Consider the following 19,248-nt stretch of genomic DNA (forward strand, 5'->3'; position numbering starts at 1 on the left):
GGGCACATCATCGATCTGGTATTAACCTGTGACTCTGAAATCTCATTCCGTATTGTCACCGACATTGATGACGTCATCTCCGATCATTTTCCAGTTTTTGTGGACTTAAACATTCAAAGGCCAGATCTTGTGACAAAAACTGTTACGTTTCGAAAACAGGCAGAATTCAATAAAGATCAGTTTCTTAAAGAACTTGACAGTACTGATTTCTCTACCATTGGTTCTCTTCCAGATGTTAACAGTAAAGCATTAGCCTACTATTCTTCACTCTATTGTGCTTATAAGGTGCTCTGTGAGCAGACTAAAACATTTATTCTAAGACCAAATACAGAATGGTTTAACAGCGAAGTTCTAAGGGCGAAGAGGGATCGTAACAAGGCTGAAAGGATCTGGCGCAAACCTAACTTGCACGTTCACAAAGATATCTACAGAGAACAGAAGTTGAATTTTCAAGCTCTGTAAAATCTGCTAAGAAATCCTACTTCACAAACAAGATAGATGCAAGATCCAATAAGGCTAAAGAGCTGTTTTGAGTGTCTAATGCCTTGCTCAGCCACAACTATGGACAAAGTATCCTGCCTGATTGTGAATCTTCATCTGAGATGGCAAACACTTTTTCAGACTATTTTACCTGCAAGATTCAGACCATACGTGACAATCTACGAGCAAGTCAACACGACAGTGCTCCTAATAGTATATTTATACCTATTCCTGTTTTGCTCTCCAAACTGAACCCGACATTTCCAAACTTATTCTGAAATGTGCTTCCAAAACCTGTACATGTAAATTGGACCCTATTCCTACACAGTTCCTAAAGGATTGTCTTCCTGAAGTATTACCAGTTGTTACAGAACTTGTTAATTCTGCAATAATAGCGGGTGTAGTGCCTGACATTTTTAAGTCTGTTGTGGTCACGCCATTGCTTAAACATACATTATGCAAGAGCTAAATCTGATTATTGCAAGTCTTTATTTAGGCTTCAGATGTCATAAAAATTATAAATTTTATCTTTATTTACACAACAAGCACAAAATCAACTCTGTAGACCCACGGATGGCTCGGATTCGGCTTGGATTTAAACAGGATTTCATTGATTGATTAAATTTTTAAATGGCGTCGTAAGCGGAGATTAAAAGTTACGTTGACGTCATACTCTTGGAAATTTTAGATCGAGGCTAAATGATAGAGTGTATGAAGCGAGGCCGCATGTCAGTCAATTTGATTGAAAGTTCGATATATACGGCCTTGATATTATGTTTAGTTGTGGTTAAAATGAGAGTTTGGATGTCGGTATTATACGCTCTTTTGTCACTTGCGTGTACAGAAAAATTATGGAAATTGATAAACATTGCAGCTAACATCACCTCAGTTGAATTGCAGCCCCATTGGATCACTGTTTCCCATTTGTCTGCTTCGGGAGTTACGTAGGCCTACCAGTTACAGGACAAGAGTACACGCAGGCTAACAAGAAGTCGGCTATAATTATGCCTCATTGATTTGGTCCATTCCTTTCAAACTTTCGCTTCTTATCTACATATTAAAAGTCTTATTTTTAATTTGTAGTAAAAATAAATGTGATTTCTGGTAACACGCTGAAACTCTTACGATCATACCTAACCGGACGAAATCAGACTGTCGGTGTAAGAGATGCCAGTTCTTCGACTAAGGATCTAGAATTCGGTGTTCCACAGGGTTCTGTGCTTGGACAGGTGTTGTTCAGTCTTTACACATCTCCACTAGGTTCGATCGTCAAGAAATATGGTCTCTCATTCCACCTCTATGCAGATGACAACCAAATCTATGTGAGTTTCAAACCCGTCGATCCTGATAGCTTCAAAGTTAGTAAGTGCAATGTTGAGCTCTGTATCGATGATATAAAACAATGGATGAAGACGAATTTTCTCAAGTTGAACGACAAAAAGACATGATAATTGGCTCTAAAACGCAAAACAGTTTTAATGTACCAAACGACATTCGGGTTGGTGATGCCACAATCTTCTCCTTTGCTTCTGCTGCTAGACTCATTACACGTGCACCTCGCTACTGTCATATTACTGAAATACTTGTAAAACTCCACTGGTTACCGGTGCCCTATTGAATTGACTATAAAATTTTACTTTTAACTTTTAAATGCATAAACAACATAGCACCAAAATATTTATCCGACCTCCTCCAATTTTATAAGCCTATAAGACAGCTCCGTGCCAGCTCAGACAAGTTCATATTAATTGAACGTAATGCCAAACAAGTTTCCTACGGAGAAAAGGCCTTTTCATTTAAAGCACCTAAACTATGGAACAAGCTGCCCCATCAATTACGATGTTGTAATTCTTTAACTGTTTTTAAATCAAACCACATCTTTTTAAAATTGCCTTTTATAACACTTCTTAACTTTCCTTTTAAATGTTTAGGGATTTGATTTTTTTAACATTTAGACCTTTTTTAAGTGTTGTACAATTTTTAATTTTATTTATTTATTTATTTTTAATCTATTTTATTATTTTATTGTTAAGCACATCTGGGCACCTATGTGAAAGATGGACTATAAAAAGTACCATCATAATAATAATAATAATAAAGATAAAGATACTAATTATTTATAAGACTACAGTGTATAAAAACAATGAGAATATCAAAGAACAGATGAAAGTAGATATTGTAAACATAATGTAGGTACATTGTACATGATAAATACACAATAAATATGTTAGACAGAATAAAAGTATGGAACCATTGAGTACACAGTTAGTCTTAAGACATTCTACAACTGTACCTTGGAGGACATATCAACCTACACGATCTATGATCTACATCTATACACGACTGAAGATATGCAATGTTGTTGTTGGCAGAAAATAGATGTACTGTTCCGCTTGAATTCAGCACCAAAGATGTCTTACTATTTTTCTTTAATTTTAATTTGGAAAAAGTGAATAACATTAGAAGAATTAAAGTATAGAGTGTCTTATGTATCGCCCTTTATATCTTCATCATGTGCCATCATCTGTTATGTTTTTAAACAAACAATTGTAAAAGATAGATTCAGATACTAACATCATTTATATACATGTGTTTGATATCACCCAGGTGATGGAGAAACTTCATAGAAATCTGATCTAAATAATCCTTTTCCATCCTTAACTTTTTTGATACTTGTTACCTTTGTGTAGAAAAAATAATGATGATGCTTTGCTTTGCATATTTACTGGACATGATAACATTATCATGGTGTTAGAACATGACCAAAAGGTGAACCTCTTCTTGATATTTCTACCCAATCCCAAAAAACAGTGTTACTATTGTAATTTAATTTTATAAGTTTATTGAGTTTATATGTTTAAATAATTCTTAATAAGTTACCCACTAGTTAAATTTTTTTAAAATAAAATCTTTACTTACATTAGGTCAATCAGGTTTTTATTTTATTTAGATATTACATGTACATCAACATTATCAGAATATGTATTGAAACTAATTATCAAACATTTTGAGTAATTCTATTAATTAAGAAATTATTTTTTTTTTTTTTATGCTCCTCTTACGACTAGTTTATTCCTTGCCATTAAAATGAAATAATGATATACATGTATAAACGGCAACCTAGTGAGTAGTGATCAGTCTCCTGGGCTCATTCATGTATTTAGTACATTAGATGTATATAAGATTGCATGACCAACACAGATTTTGAATCTTGTGAATGTTCGTGATACAGTAACAGTTTGCTTGCATGATGTGTCCTGTAAGTCTGGCAACATTTCCTCTTACACCATTATTCACTCTCCATAATCTCTTCACAAATTTAGATCGGATATGAAGACAGGGGAGATGAATGACTACAAAATGGCAAGGAAAAAGAAAGAAACAAACAATGATGTGCTACGTTTTTACTATTATATGAAGGAAGTATGTTGTAAAAAAACATAAAGCTGTTCTTCAAGAATCTGTTGTACTCATGAAATTATTTTGTGTGTTAAGAAATATTCCCGAATAAGGCTATACCAATTTAATTTTTAGTTCTTTTTTTTGATAAATAAATCACATTTTGAATCATGTGAATGCTGTTTTGTTTAGAATTTGATAGATTGGAAGTAGACAATCTTTTGAGGAGAGCAGCCAATTATTTTGTGTTTTTAAATTCTCTTTTTTTTCAAGGAAGCAAAAATTTAACAGGTGTTCCCAAAGAACTAAAATTCAAATTGTTGTGCCTAACTGCTGGCTTTTTTTTTGTTTGATAATTTTTGCTAGTGTCATGCTTAATTTGTCTTGAGATGTTGTTCTTCAACTACTTAAAATCTATGCTGGATATGTAGATAATGACTTGTCACAGACTCACAGTTACATATATTGTATGTTACAGTTGAATGTTTATTAGCTCAGTTGGTGCAGAAAAATAGGACATTAAACCCCATATCATTTCATGTTACAATTAGCTTGATGCCTTTTCTTGTATTTGAAAAATCAATTCTTGTAGGTTAAAATTTGTGACACATTTAACTTTTCTAATAATGATATTATGACATCCACAAGAAATGATCTTTCATCAGTTATACTTAATGTTTATAAATAAAGCAGGAAATTCAAGTTAAAACATTTTTGACATCTTAGAAACTGTGACATAACAGCCACAAGTTGTACGATGACATTTAGTCCATTTAGGGTATTCTTTTATATGGTATTATGGCATTAGTTTATAGGAAACATTTTAATGTATTTATTAATTTGTCTGTTGTGAAATGTTAAAAAAATACAACCTTTTTATGGATGAACTGATAATCAAGTTTGTGGAAAAACCACAAAAAATAAAATTAGCAGCATTCAAATTTATCTTATTAATGGGTAAATTAATTTTAAAACGACAACATTAAAAAAGAAAAATGAAAACATTTAGTGAGAGCAAGCTGCTTTAGGTCTGAAGGATCCCCAACAAGACCCAATAAAGTCCTCCAAAACATTATTTTTATACGCCTACATGGAAATGTGGTCGTATATTGCCGTCGCCCCAGTCCGTCCGTCCGTCGTCCACAATTTCTTGTGAACACTCTACAGACTACATTTATCATCTGATTGTTTTGAAATTGATATATGTTGTTTGCAATAGTGCGATGAAGAAGTCTGTTTAATTTCAAGAACTTCAATTAATTTCTTCTGGAGTTATGGCCCTTGTTTCAACTTTTTGCACCTTGTAAACGCTCCAACGACAAAAGTTATCAACCAATCTATATGAAATTTATTAGTTAAACAAAGAAGCCTATTGAATTTCAGCAATTTCCATTAATTACATCTAGAGTTATGGCCCTTGTTTCATTTTGTTGAATCTTGTGAACGCTCTAATGACAACAGTTATCATCCGAACTGTTTGAAATTGATATGCATCATTTAAATTAGTTCAACGAAGAATCCTATTGAATTTCAGCAATTCCCGTTAATTACGCCATGAGTTATGGCCCTTGTTTCACTTTGTTGGACCTTGTGAATGCTCTAACGACAAAAGTTATTATCCAATCTGTATGAAATTTATATGTATCTTTTAAATTAGTAAAATGAACAGGCCTATTGAGTTTCAGCAAATTTCCGTTAATTACATCTAGAGTTATGGCCCTTGTTTCACTTTGTTGAATCTTGTGAACGCTTGATCGACAAAAGTTATCTCCTAATCTGTATGAAATTCATATGCATCATTTAAATAAGTGAAATAAAGAAGCCTATTGAATGTCAGCAATTTCCGTCAATAACTTCTAGAGTTCTGGCCCTTGTTTTACTTTGTTGAACCTTGTGAACGTTTGAGTGACAAAAGTTATCATCCGATCTGTATGAAATTTATATGCATTATTTGAATTAGTGAAACGAAAAAGCCTATCGAATTTCAACAATTTCTGTAGATTACTTCCAGAGTTACGGCCCTTGTTTTAGTTTTTAGAACCTTGTGAACCCTCAAACGATGAAAATTATAATGTCATCTGTATGAGATTGTCTATTAAATTCCCCTAATTACCCACAAAAGAATAAATATGCGACAGCCCTTGTCGACCGCTAGGACGATTTAGCTGCTGTGGGCGTATGGTTTGTTGCCTGGCAACCTATCTTTCATTATGAGACTGACAAGACTCCTTATGTTGGTGTACAAATCTGTATAAAGTGTTTATGATCTGAACCAGATTAGAAAGATAAGTTCCTCCTAAGCAAAATTCTCCTTGGACCTTTGAAAATATTCCAAAAAATAATTACAGAATATTAAATAAGAAATAGAAATGAATAAATCTCAACAAGAACCTTTATAATCTAAATCAGGTTTAAAATACATTATATACAACTTATGATTCACAAACAGTAGTAAAAACAAGTTTCATTCATGAGACAAACATATGAATGAAAATATCAGGTTTTAAAATCTGACATCTGATGACCTTACACCAGTTCCTTATTCAAATATACAGGAAGTGTAAAAAGTGTTTAAAAGCATTGTCCCAGGAAGAATTTCAAGCAGTTAGTTTGTCTTGCAGAATGTACAGGAAATCTAACAATCAGGCCACATTCTGGTAAACCACAGTTGGAATCCATTATTGTAGACAAATATTACTTTTCACTCATCCTGTGTTCAAGCAACTAACCAATAAATTTAGAAGCTTGTCGAATTGTTTGTCTTTAATGTAGCAAAACTGTCACCACATGCAATATGGTCTAGAATTTCTTTTCATGAATTAATATACTATACTAAATTCACCTTATAAGAAACATATTTCTGAATAAATATTTATGCTTAGAACCTGTGTTGAAATAAGTTATATGATTTTAACCTTAAAGATACATTATGGGAGATTAGATAAAGAGCTGGTAGTTCTCACTATAAAAGTTAAAAAACAGATAATGTAAAGGGAATTTGCTGAAAAAACATAGTCTTGATTATCCATTTTTTGATTTAATCAGAAGCAGCAGACAAGGTTCTAATCCAGTAAATATCGCAGGCTAGCGATGTTATCAAGAGTTGATTATGGTCTGGATAAGTTAATTAATGTCTAATTAATAATTTAGATAACATTTCAGGCCTAATTTATGTTTAAGCTCTTGAAATAAGTCTGAGATTTGGGATTTTGATAAAAAGTGAAATGAATTTTAATTTGTGAAAACAGTTTTACCTATTTAATTGCTGTCATACACAGTATACAGCTTAAGCTGATAAATTCTCTTTAGGTTTGCTTTGACAGATCTGTTATTTCTAATGCTAACAAATACATCAACGGCTGCACAGGGGTGGGGATAACAGTTTAAATCTAATTTAGAAATAAACACTTTCTTATGCATGTTGAGCAGAGTTATACCATCTAATCAGTTTGGTGTCAGTTTGACTGTCACAAGATTTTTCGAATCCACACTATCAACAAATTATAGCAAATATTGAATTAAAATATTGTTAAAGCGGTTAGAGGTAAATGTCAACAGACTTGAAAGAGTTACTATTTGAAATAAATGTTGATATAATGAATGTATACTGTGGTTTTTATACGCCCACATGGAAATGTGGACGTATATTGCCGTCACCCCTGTCATTCCGTCGTCCACAATTTCTTGTTAACGCTCTAACTCCAAAAGTTATTATCCAATTGTTTTAAGATTGATATATGTGGTTTACATTAGTGCGATGAAGAAGCCTATTTTATTTCAATAATTTCTGTTCATTAAGTCTAGAGTTATGGTCCTTGTTTCACTTTGTTGAACCCTGTGAACGCTATTACGCCAAAAGTTATCATCCGATCTTTCTGAAATTTATATGCATTATTTAATTTAGTGAAACGAAGAAGCCAATTGAATTTCAGCAATTTCCATTTATTACGTCTAGAGTTATAGCCCTGGTTTCACTTTATTGAACCTTTGTGACTGCTCAAACGTCAAAATTTATCACCCGATCTTTGTGAAATGTATATGCATGATTTAAATTAGTGAATTGAATTTCAGTCAATTACTTCTAGAGTTATGGCCCTTGTTTCACTTTGTTGCATCTTGGGAATGCTCTAACATCTTCTGATCTGTATGAAATTTATATGCATTATTTAAATTAGTAAAACGAAAAAGCCTGTCAAATTTCAACAATTTCTGTAGACTACTTCCAGAGTTGAGGCCCTTGTTTCAGTTTGTATAACCTTGTGAACCCTCAAACGACAAAAATTATAATCTGATCTGTATGGAATTATCTTGTAAAGGCCCCCAATTACCCACAAAGGAATAAATATGTGACAACCTTTGTTGACCGTTCGGACGATTTGGCTGTTGTGGGCATATGTTTCGTTGCCTGGCAACCTGTCTTTAACATAACTCTGGCTTGTTTAGTAATGGCCCGCAGACACAAGGAATGTTGAGGGTGGGAGGTGGGGAAGATGCACACTTGTACCTTCTCTCTCAATAAATTGCTAAAATCAGTTTATGATTAAATCTTTTTTACCCGGATTCCGGATTCTGCATTCAACCAATTGGTGGGTTGTTACAGTACCTACATGTGTAAGACCTAAGCCGCCTTTCATACCCTACCCCTTCTGACAATATCACATTCCGATATCTGTACCACCACCTAATCTAAATTAGATGGCAATCCCATTCTGTTTAGCACATGATGTAAAAGGTGTGGGGGGGGGGTGAAATAAGAACTATGAGTAGGCCATAGCATCACTGTCAGGGGTAAATTTACTGCATAGTACACAATAAGGCATAAGCTCGGTTGGTTCAGAAACCAAAATTTCATTTCGAAATTTTGACCATAATTTAGAAAGATCGGTGCCTGACTTTCATCTATATACAGTACAAATTGAAATTTTAGCAAATTCTTGTGAATGGGGATGATTTCTTTCACAATTTAAGAATTTATAGGCTTGTAGTTGTAAATGATAACTAATTAATGTGAAGCAAGTCTATAATAAAAATGTCCATGGTCAAATTATTGATTCAAGCTACACACTTGACCATAGTCTATCATGTAAAATTGGTTGGACAAACAAGCGAGCTTTGATGAAGAAACTAAGATACTGTTTATTGATTGGACGAAATAGATGATCACTTGTGATTGGGGATCTTTTGATTTTGGTTGTTGACTTCATGAAAGAAGTGAAATTGTCAAACTTACAGTCTCAATCAATACTAATCCACAATCAAACTGTATAATGAGCTTGGCTGGGTTTATTTCCGGCCCTAATTTTCTTTACATTCAGTAACGTAACCACACTAATGTCGTTGACAAATTTCACATAAAAAAATGACAGCCTCTATTTTCGTTGATTTCTACGGAAGAATTGTCTTGATGCTTAGTGATTTCAATATGTTGGAACATCCTGTTGCATGTTGTCATGCCAACTTTATCTGTCTTTCAATGTTTCTAGAGGATCACAGTTTCCATTTTTATCTAAAGAAAAAACTTATGTGGGGTAAAAGTTATATCTTCAACCGTTACCCACCTACAAATTACATCCTACATTAAGTTGTGACAGCTATTATCCAAAAAAATAAAGGTTTATGAGACTTCATTAACAATGAGGCACAATGTCTGATGGGATGTAGAGCACATGTACATGTATACATAATAGATGATTAAATTTTAAAAAAATCTGTGAAATATACATGTAAGGCCAAACAGATTTAATTTTTTTGTTCTATGAGGATATGATAAATAAATAGCTACTTGTGTCTCTCGTGAAATATGTTTTTTTTTAATTTTATAACAACATTTTTGAACTTAAAGATTCTGAAGAGATCAATAAATCATTTTTGTTTTCATATTATTTTGTTCTCCCTGTAAATAATAGAAAGCAAAATTTCAATATGTTTTTCCGAAGAAGACAACTTCAAATTAATGTGGTATACATGTGTCATGTAATGATTTAGCAGTAATTAAATGAAATAAATAAATGACCTGTATAAAACATATTTATTGATTTTTTTTTATTCTTATTCATTAGAGAATAAGGACAATCTGTTTAGGACTTCAGTTTTACAAATAGAAGTAGCATTTTTTTCTATTAAGTTCAGATGGCCAAAACATGGTTGATTCCATTTAAAAGATTGAGTTGTGGTCTTGAAGGGCAAATTCTGGTCACAGGACACTAACAAACTATCCACAAGAAGAGAAACGAGGAGAGAACGCAAGCAGTGATTAGTCCCTGAACAGTGCTAGAACCATGGGAGAAAATTCTTTTTTTATACACCCACATTTTCATGTGGATGTATATTGTTGTCGCCCTCGTCCATCCGTCCGTCCACAATTTGTTTGTGGACACTCTACATATCACAATTTTTATTCGATTTTGACGAAACTTAAAATATAGGTCTATCTCCCAAAGATCTTGGTTCTTTTTGATATTGGCATATATCGGACCATAACTTCATGGATTATTATCTGATTTAAAAAAAACGTTTGAATATACATGTATCATTGTTACACTGTAATGACGCTTGAGTTCAAATTTCGTCAAAATCAGACCAAAACTGCCGGACAAAATGGCCACCCCTCGTACGCAAATAGTGTAAAATATGGTATATCAAGGTTGTGAACCCTCTAAAAGTCATAATTTTGATCAGATTTTGATGAAACTTGAAATTCATGTTTATAACCCACAGATCTTGGTTCCTTTCAAAATGAGTTGTGGTCACTCTAAGAGGTAACAATTTTTATCGGATTTAAAAAAAACATTTGACTATATCACCGTTACACCCTATGACTGAGTTCAAATTTCGTGATAATCGGACCAAAATTGACGGACAAAATGGCCACCTCTCGTACACAAATAGTGTAAATATATGGTATATCAAGGTTGTGGACCCTCTAGAGGTCACAATTTTGATCCAGTTTTGATGAAACTTGAAATACATATTTATTACCCAAAGATCTTGTCAATATTCACGCATATCGGATCGTAACTTCCTGAATTATGGCACTTTTTGTTTAGCTTGTTCTCTATCTGTCTCTTTTAAAATGCAGGCGTATCCTGCCTGGCGGCTGCTGGTTTCGATATTTAAGACATCGAGCTGGTGACCAGGTAGCTCCGGAAAAACTACTGCTTATAGCTACAGGTAATGATGTGTTTTCGACATACACGTGTAGGACAGAATATGCTTACCATTTATAGTAGAATCCCTGATACCACTTCCCATATTTGAGATGATTCAATAGCCAATAAATATTAGTTCTACTTTTATTTTAGTTCCTTATTAATGATTGTTTTACCATTTTTGGGAATATTTGTCTCAGTATTGGCTCAGTCAGATGTTAGTCTCATGGGACCAATTATTGAATAATGGTGTTTCTTTACAAGCGATAGAAAAATCCAAGATATTAAATAACATAGCTCTGATGAGCTTAATCAATTCATTTACCCACTTAATTTATCACTGGTCCGAATGTAGTGATCGACATTAGTATTTCTGTGTAAGATTACGGTAAAATAGAAATAATTACTGATTTGTATAAGTATTTAAACAAGCAATTTCTTTGTTAGATTTATTAGCATTCACCATTTTTATGTGATAAATATCACCATTGTTAACAGTAAAACTTGACAGTAAAGATTTTATGATAAGATATTTTTTTACCATGTGATTGCTACTCAGTAACCCTTGCACACATCAAGCTAGCAATTATCTTAGCTGTAAAAATCCCTCTGCTTCAACTATTTGACAGTTGCCCTTTACTTGAAACTACCAAACAAATTGAACTTCGCAATTAAACTTCTGTTAAAGGCTCCCAATAGTCATGGTGAAGGCAGATAATGACAGTGGCAGTGAAGAGTTTGAGAAATGAAATGCGTGAAAGGAATCCACATTAGTCTCAACTAAGACACAGTGTCTATAAACCATGAAAAGAACCCATCTGAACTAGCATTAATCATGCTTGTTTTTTCACTTATAAGAAAATTCTATAGCTTAATGTTAACTGATTCAACCAATATACTTTTAAAAGTTATTCGACTCCCAATCAGATTAATCAAAGATGCTCAGCTTTTGGAGTGTCAATTAAGGTTGGTTGAGATGTTCCATGCCCCAACCCCAGAGTGGATGATATTGTTTCAAACCTTTTTGGTTGGTCAGAAGACAAGCTGAATTGAATATGTGTGATGAAACAGTCTAATATTCAATTTTCATTGTCAAACAGATTTTCTTGTCTGCTAAAAATAAAACTTATGTCTTCAAATGAAAGTCATTTGTCCAAATACGTAGATCTTACCCGTTTCTGCTCCCAAACAACATAATAGCAATTGATCTTACTCTCTTGGGATGTTTTCCAATGACTTTTGTGATTGTCCAGTACAAGAATAGATATTTAGGCTTTCATTATGCTTGTCTTTTGTTGCCAGTTTGAGATAAATGCATCAATTTAGTCTGGTCGATGTAATTTTTACACTGATTTGTATTGATGGTAGAAATTATATATATATATATATATAAAGTGAATTTAGGTTTATGATGTGGTGATTATATTTATTGTATTACTAATATCTGTCTTATTTCATTTTGAGTTTGGTTAACTGAAATTATAGCTACACCAATTTTATTTTTAGCTCTCAGGGTCTTGATAAATAAATATTCTCTTAAGACTTAGATTTCAAAACTTAGAAAATTGAAAGTACCCAGTATGAGATTTTGAGGAGAGTATAGCTAATTATCTTAGATCCCTTTTTTTATACACCCACAAGGAAATGTCGACATATATTGAAGTCGCCCCTGTCCGTCCATATGTCCGTCTGTCGTCCACAATTTCTTGTGAATTCTCCAGACTACATTTATCATCTGATTGTTTTGAAATTGATATATGTTGTTTACATCAGTGAGATGAAGAATCCTATTAGTTTCAATAATTTCTGTTAATTTCTTCTGGAGTTATGGCCCTTGTTTCACTTTGTGGATCCTTGTGAACACTTAAACGACAAAAGTTATCATCGGATCTGTGTACAGAGTTAAAAATGTCATTTGGTCGGGTACAACTAAAATTGTAATTTCCAGGCCAGATTTACATACTTAGTAAAGTTATCATTTTTTCAGTAGATTCTTGTTTATAAGTAATGACTTTTCTGTTTGGCCAGGGTGAAGCTTGGTATCATTCCCCTTCTGGAACATCTGATAATCCTTCCAGTAAGACAGTTTCCTATGGGATCAATAGATTACCTCTTATTTGTCTTTTGGATTATTGCATACTGTTTACCTTCAATTGTGCTTGTTGGTTTATTGAAATACTTTTTTTGGTTCAATTGAGATTTTCATACATCTTTTTGTTAAATTGCCATCTTCATACATGTGTATGTGACACAGTGGCGCTAGAACGTCCAAGGGGCAGAAACGATCACTAGAATCAATAACCGATACGGTTTACTTCGACGTAGCATATTGAACAAAATTCTCGAATCCTGTCTTTATACAATATTATCGGATATGTTAAAAAATATAAAATCTTATCGTGACATGGTACGGCAACCTTATATACATCTATTTTGTCCATACAATTTTTATGAATAGAAACAAACTGTGAGAACCCACACTCAAGTCTCCACGAGCACGAGATGGGATCTCCCCTTACCTAAGCAACCAATGCTCGAAGACATATCAATTGTTAAAATCGGTGAAGAGTTTAAGTGAGAAGGATGGTTAGAGAATCTCATTGCTGGTGTACGAAAAATATTTTAAAGGAGAGTCAGTAAAAAAGTATGGGCAGCGGGGTCTTTGATGGCACATCTTTTTGTTGAATTGAAATTTTCATACATGTGTACATCTTTTTGTTAATTTGAGATTTTCATAATGGAACATCTTTTTGTTAAATTGAGATTTTTATACATGTATATTGAACATCTGTTTGACATTGTATATGGAAAACATTTCCATCATCTCAAAATAGCTCTTAATTTTGCAGCCAGAAAATTATCCGTTTTGATGGGGCACTTCCTTGTGGCGTAAATGATTTCAAGTTCAATAATTATTCATGGTGAATTATTCAACTTTTAAAACCTTCCTTTGATGTTATTTATTTAATTGATATATTGGTCTTAAAGAATATTGTACATATGCATTAGACAATTATTCTCACTGATTGCTGGAAGAAAGTGTCTTTTCTTTGTGGGAGTTGGTCTTAAATGTCTGTCATCTACTTGTATGTTTGATCTCAGGATTCACTTGACAATCCTTGTGGGTTGCATTTATTTCAAGTTTGTTTCTCACTTGTCAGTAGTGAATTCTCTTGGGACTGACAAGGAAAACGTGTCTAGTTGGAGGGAACAAAAACCAAGGTCCTATGGCAGTTGAAATTAGAAGAAATGTAGGTGGAAAGAATGCTGTCCAGGGAAAATTCTTACCTATCATTTCATTAAAAACAAGCAGAATTGTCTGTGAATGTATTGCATGAGCAATCACTGAAAGTTAGAAATAACAGTTGTTCGAGTTAAAATGACCAAATCAGTTGAAGAAATGTTGAATCCCATTCCTTCCCATGGTATTTATTTTACATTTCTCATATCGAGTAAGTACTTGTCGTTACTTGAAATGTTTCCATCATGTGTCAAGTAATCTGTGCATTATGGACATCTTTTTCTTGAAGAAGGAATTGACAGGGGACTATAATGTAGCCACATTACATTTATATAATAAGAGACATCTTACAGGTTTCATATTGAAGGGGGTCTTTATCAGGAGTTATATGTATTGTCTCTTTCATGTCATTATAGACGATAAATCACGGGTTTGATATCTATGAAGCGTAAATCTGAGGTCTGAGTCTAAGTGGGATGAGAATGTGGTAATATTTGCATGTGTCAAAGGAGGTTTCGGAGACGAGCGCTTTACAGGGAGATCAATTTATATGTCTATGAGGAAAATGGAGAGGGTTGTGATTACTATATGTCTCTTGTTTATGTCATTCTCAGTTGATTTCATTTCTTCTTTCTTGCCAATCATTTGTTCATCAGTAAACATTGGAAACATAGTCAGGTGTAATATATAAAAATATAGGAGGCCCTACATAGTCAATCACAAAGGGATCAAAGAGAAAAATGTAGTATACAAAAAAAAAATACCAGGCCTTATAGTAAGAAAATGTTTTGTGAACTTCCAAACCAGATACCAGTCAGAGTAGTGAAGTAGAACCAATCAGATTGACTGACATTCCAGTAGTGAAGTAGAACTAGTCAGAGTGACTGACATCCCAGTGGTGAAGTACATGTAGAACCAGTCAGAGTGACTGACATCCAAGTAGTGAACTAGAACTAGTCAGAGTGACTGACATATAATAAGCAGTGAACTAGAACCAGTCAGAGTGACTGACATCCCAATAGTGAAGTAGAACCAGTCAGAGTGACTGACATCCCAATAGTGAAGTAGAACCAGTTAGGGTGACTGATATCCCAGTAGTGAAGTAGAACCAGCCGGATTGTTTAACATCCCAGTAGTGAAATAAAACTAGCCAGAATTACCGACATTCAGGTAGTGAAGTAGGAGGGGTGCAAAGTAACTAAATGGTAAAGTAATGAAATATTCACCAAAAATCTGTCAGTTAGAAGAACAAATGACCCTTTTCTGGTAAGTTTTTGATGGTCTATGTGCCTTTTTGACTTCCAAAGATTCCCAGATCTGCACTTGACTTTTGTAATGAAAAGTGATAGTGAGTGTTCTAGAAAGACTTTTACATCTTTTCTGCATATACATGTACATCTATTCATGTTAAATTGATTTTCAGCAGCCAGAGCCAGTTATGTTACTAATTGGCAAAAAAAGGATTATCCAGCTTAACTCTTTATTTAGAGAATACCACTTGTCAGTTTGTTGGACTTAATTAAAGGCCTACAGTAGTCAAAATCATTAATTTTTCATGCTAATATCAAGATATAATTTTATAGAATTTAGTAGTAAACCATATTCCAATGGTACATGTATTTGACAACCTATTATATATAAAGACTACTTTATGTCTTGTATTCTTATCCAATAAAAAAAAGAATTCTCCGAAATTTTAGAAATCTTCACAAAGATGGGAAAGATTTTCTACTTGTCAAAATGTCACTTTAAGTGTATCTAGTTCAGTTGTGAAACTTTCAATCTAAATCATCATCCAATAAATAGAGATGCGGTGTGAGGAATTGGAAGCAAGGAGAATAGGTCTCCACTGGTACAATGTCGGTAAATTGGATATTGGAGAAGGGGAAAATGAAGACTTAAAATGATTAAATACCAGAGATCAGGCCCCTATAATTACATTTGTCCCATCATCAACTGTGTGAACTTAGGCTAAATCTAGATGATTTTTGACTAGATGGTTTAGCCAATGTCGTTCTGTTTTCTTTAGATCATGTTAGGCATGTTGTTAAGAGAAAGTTTTTTTTTTTGAAGTAATGTATTAAAGAGTGAGTGCAGACTGTATTTTTGTCAGATTAAATATTGACAATGAATATCGTATCTGACGTTTCATTATTTTACAGGATCCTTCAGATAATAGGTTTTGGAAGGGACACCCTAAAAAAATCAAGTTATCTAGACTGTCTTTTCTCTATGAATGTTAACTACATGTACATGTATATAAACTTCAAATAAATTTGAGTCACAGTGACTCTATTTGGGTATGATGCTGACTAGCTAACCAGGAGGTCGCAAGTTTGCTCCTGGTGTTGACCGAGAAAGTTCCTCAGGATTTTCCATTGTGGTTTCCCCTTGTCAGTAGTGTAGGACATTGTCTAGTTGTTTGGGAGGAATGAAAAACAGCGGTCTCATGTACACATTCGCATCATGTAAAAGTACCCTTGATTGTTGGAATTCGAAATAAGAGTAGGCCATAGTGCCACTGTCTGGGCACAATTTCCCTCATATCACACTGCATGGCATATGTCTTTCTTCATTAGCCCAGTCGGTGCAGAAAACCCCATTTCATGTCCAAATAAATGAGAACATGTATCCGATGTTCAAGAATAAACCGTCCCATTTGAGAATAATATTTATAAATGGGTCAACAAGCCAGAAAACAGAAGAAATAGATTTAATGAAATTACTTTTCATAATAAATTATTTAGTTACTTGCCTTGAAAATTATAGAAATGACTTGAGGTTTGTCCTAATTTTCCACACCAAGCTGCTAATGAAAATGGTCAAAAATTATAGAATGAAGGAAATCAACTGGTGTTCCAAGAATAGATATTATTGATAATATTATAAGTCAAAGAATTTTTCACTAATTCTCAGTAAATTCTCAAATGAGAAAACTATTATTCAGAATCAATATCACTCCCAGATGATAAGATATTATTGATAACATAATAAGATGAATGATTTGAAGAAGAAAAAGAAAAGAATTAGAAATGACATCTAATAAACTGGTTAATCTTGTGTTATACAAAAACAGATGGCCAGCTATTGACCAAGACTTTCCATTGATTCTCATCATGGAGGAGAGACTTTCTGAAGACCTTTACCAGGAAATCACTCTGTGACCATGCACACAATTAAGTCATTTCAATGTTTGACGTTCAAATAAATGGGGACGAATTATGTGTTGTTACCCACATAATCATGGACTCAGTCTCAAGATCTTTTTAGAGATCAATTGGATTTAAATGGAGGGGTTAATGGACCAGTTCTACAGTATCTGATGGAAATATTATGTAGCACGTCAGTATTAAGAACCCCCAAAAAGATGTGTTAAAAGCGTGATGCTCTATTAAATCCTGCTTTGAAATATATTTTATTTTAATAGGATTGCTCATGTAACAAAATGTGTTAGGATGTAGAATTATTTTGATAGTTAATCTGTGAAATAAGAAAGTATGTTCTGTGCTTTATCTTTATGGCATAAAATGTGGTTAATAGACATTGGTCTACAGACACTGATTGATGTTTATGTCTGGACAAAAACAATCTGGTCTCTTACTTAACATTAATAATGATACTTAGCTGCTTATTTCACATTACCCATATTATTTATTATATTATATTGAAAATGATATTGATAGAAAGTGATAGAATTTTCGTCCATTGATTAAATCATTTTTATATACGCACATTGAAATGTGGTCGTATATTGTCGTCCATCTGGTGGTCCGGCGTCCACAATTGACTTAAAATTTATGCACAGTGTTTAAGGTCATGAGACGAAGAAGCCTATTGATTTTCACTGATTTCCGATAATTACTGCGAGTTATGGCCCGGCCCTTATTTCACTTTGTTCAGCCTTGTTAATGCTCAATTGATGAAAGTTATCAACCGATATGTATGAAATGTATATGCATCATTTAATTATATAGCTAATTATTTTAGATCCCTTTTGTTATACCCCCACATGGAAATGTCATCAGATATTTCCGTCACCCCCATCCGTCCGTCTGTCCGTCATCCACAATTTCTTGTGAACACTCTACAGACTACATTTATGGCATCGGATTTCTCCGATATTAAATAGATTAGAAGTTTAGCCATATTTTAATTTGATTTAAAAATGGAGGAGCGAGACTTAGCTTTGAACAACCAGTTTGGTGGTTGCAATTATTGCACACGTCTTGTCAAACCTTCAAAGGCTAATATCTTTGCTTGCAATTATAGAGTAATTGGAATGAAATTTTCAAATTATTTATTTTACATTATTTATTTTCAAACTATTATAAAAAGAATGGCTATCTCTTTATCTAAATCTTACATAATGTATCTTTTAATTACATGTATTGTGGATTATTATGAAATTGAGTCCATATTTATATTTCCTGGCCATTAGGCATATACCTTTCAACAAAAATAAGTTTTGTTGGTTGAAAAAGAAATGGCCAAATCACAGTAATCCATATTGCCATCCAATAGATTTTTGAAAATTCTAAAATGATTTAATGTGCTTCTCCGCTTGAGAAGAGTCACTAAGCTAGTTGACCGACATTTTAAGCATATTTCGAGACTTTTGAGAAGTTTATATTCTGCTTTCATTTAATAAAATTGAAAAGGTTTAATTAGTCTTTTTGTTTATAACAGATGTGAGCAGGAGTAGGACTGCATTACAAAACAGTATACTAATTGTTGGATATGGCGACCATTTAGGGCAGAGATCTATTCTCGAAGTATGAGTAGATGGATCTCTGTGTGCAGAATACCATATCAAATCCCCATGACTCAGTTTCCCCCATCTCTGAGCGATGCTAAGAATCATTTATTTCTGTTGTTTGTGGTTCTTATCCAGGACCAACTAGTGTAAATAAAATAAGGTCCACATTTTTTGCTTTTTGGGCCTGGGCCGGATTTACCAATAGGTATTAATTGTTGGCCATT

General features: G+C 33.4%; 1 protein-coding gene across 1 annotated transcript in view; it reads left to right on the forward strand.

The window, feature by feature from the left end:
• Positions 1-19,248, forward strand: part of LOC126812387 (proto-oncogene tyrosine-protein kinase ROS) — a 143,699-nt gene that overhangs the window by 23,179 nt on the left and 101,272 nt on the right. The gene's annotated exons all lie outside the window — the stretch shown is intronic.

Source organism: Patella vulgata, chromosome 2, assembly GCF_932274485.2.
Source record: "Patella vulgata chromosome 2, xgPatVulg1.2, whole genome shotgun sequence".
NCBI classification, from domain to species: Eukaryota; Metazoa; Mollusca; class Gastropoda; family Patellidae; genus Patella; species Patella vulgata.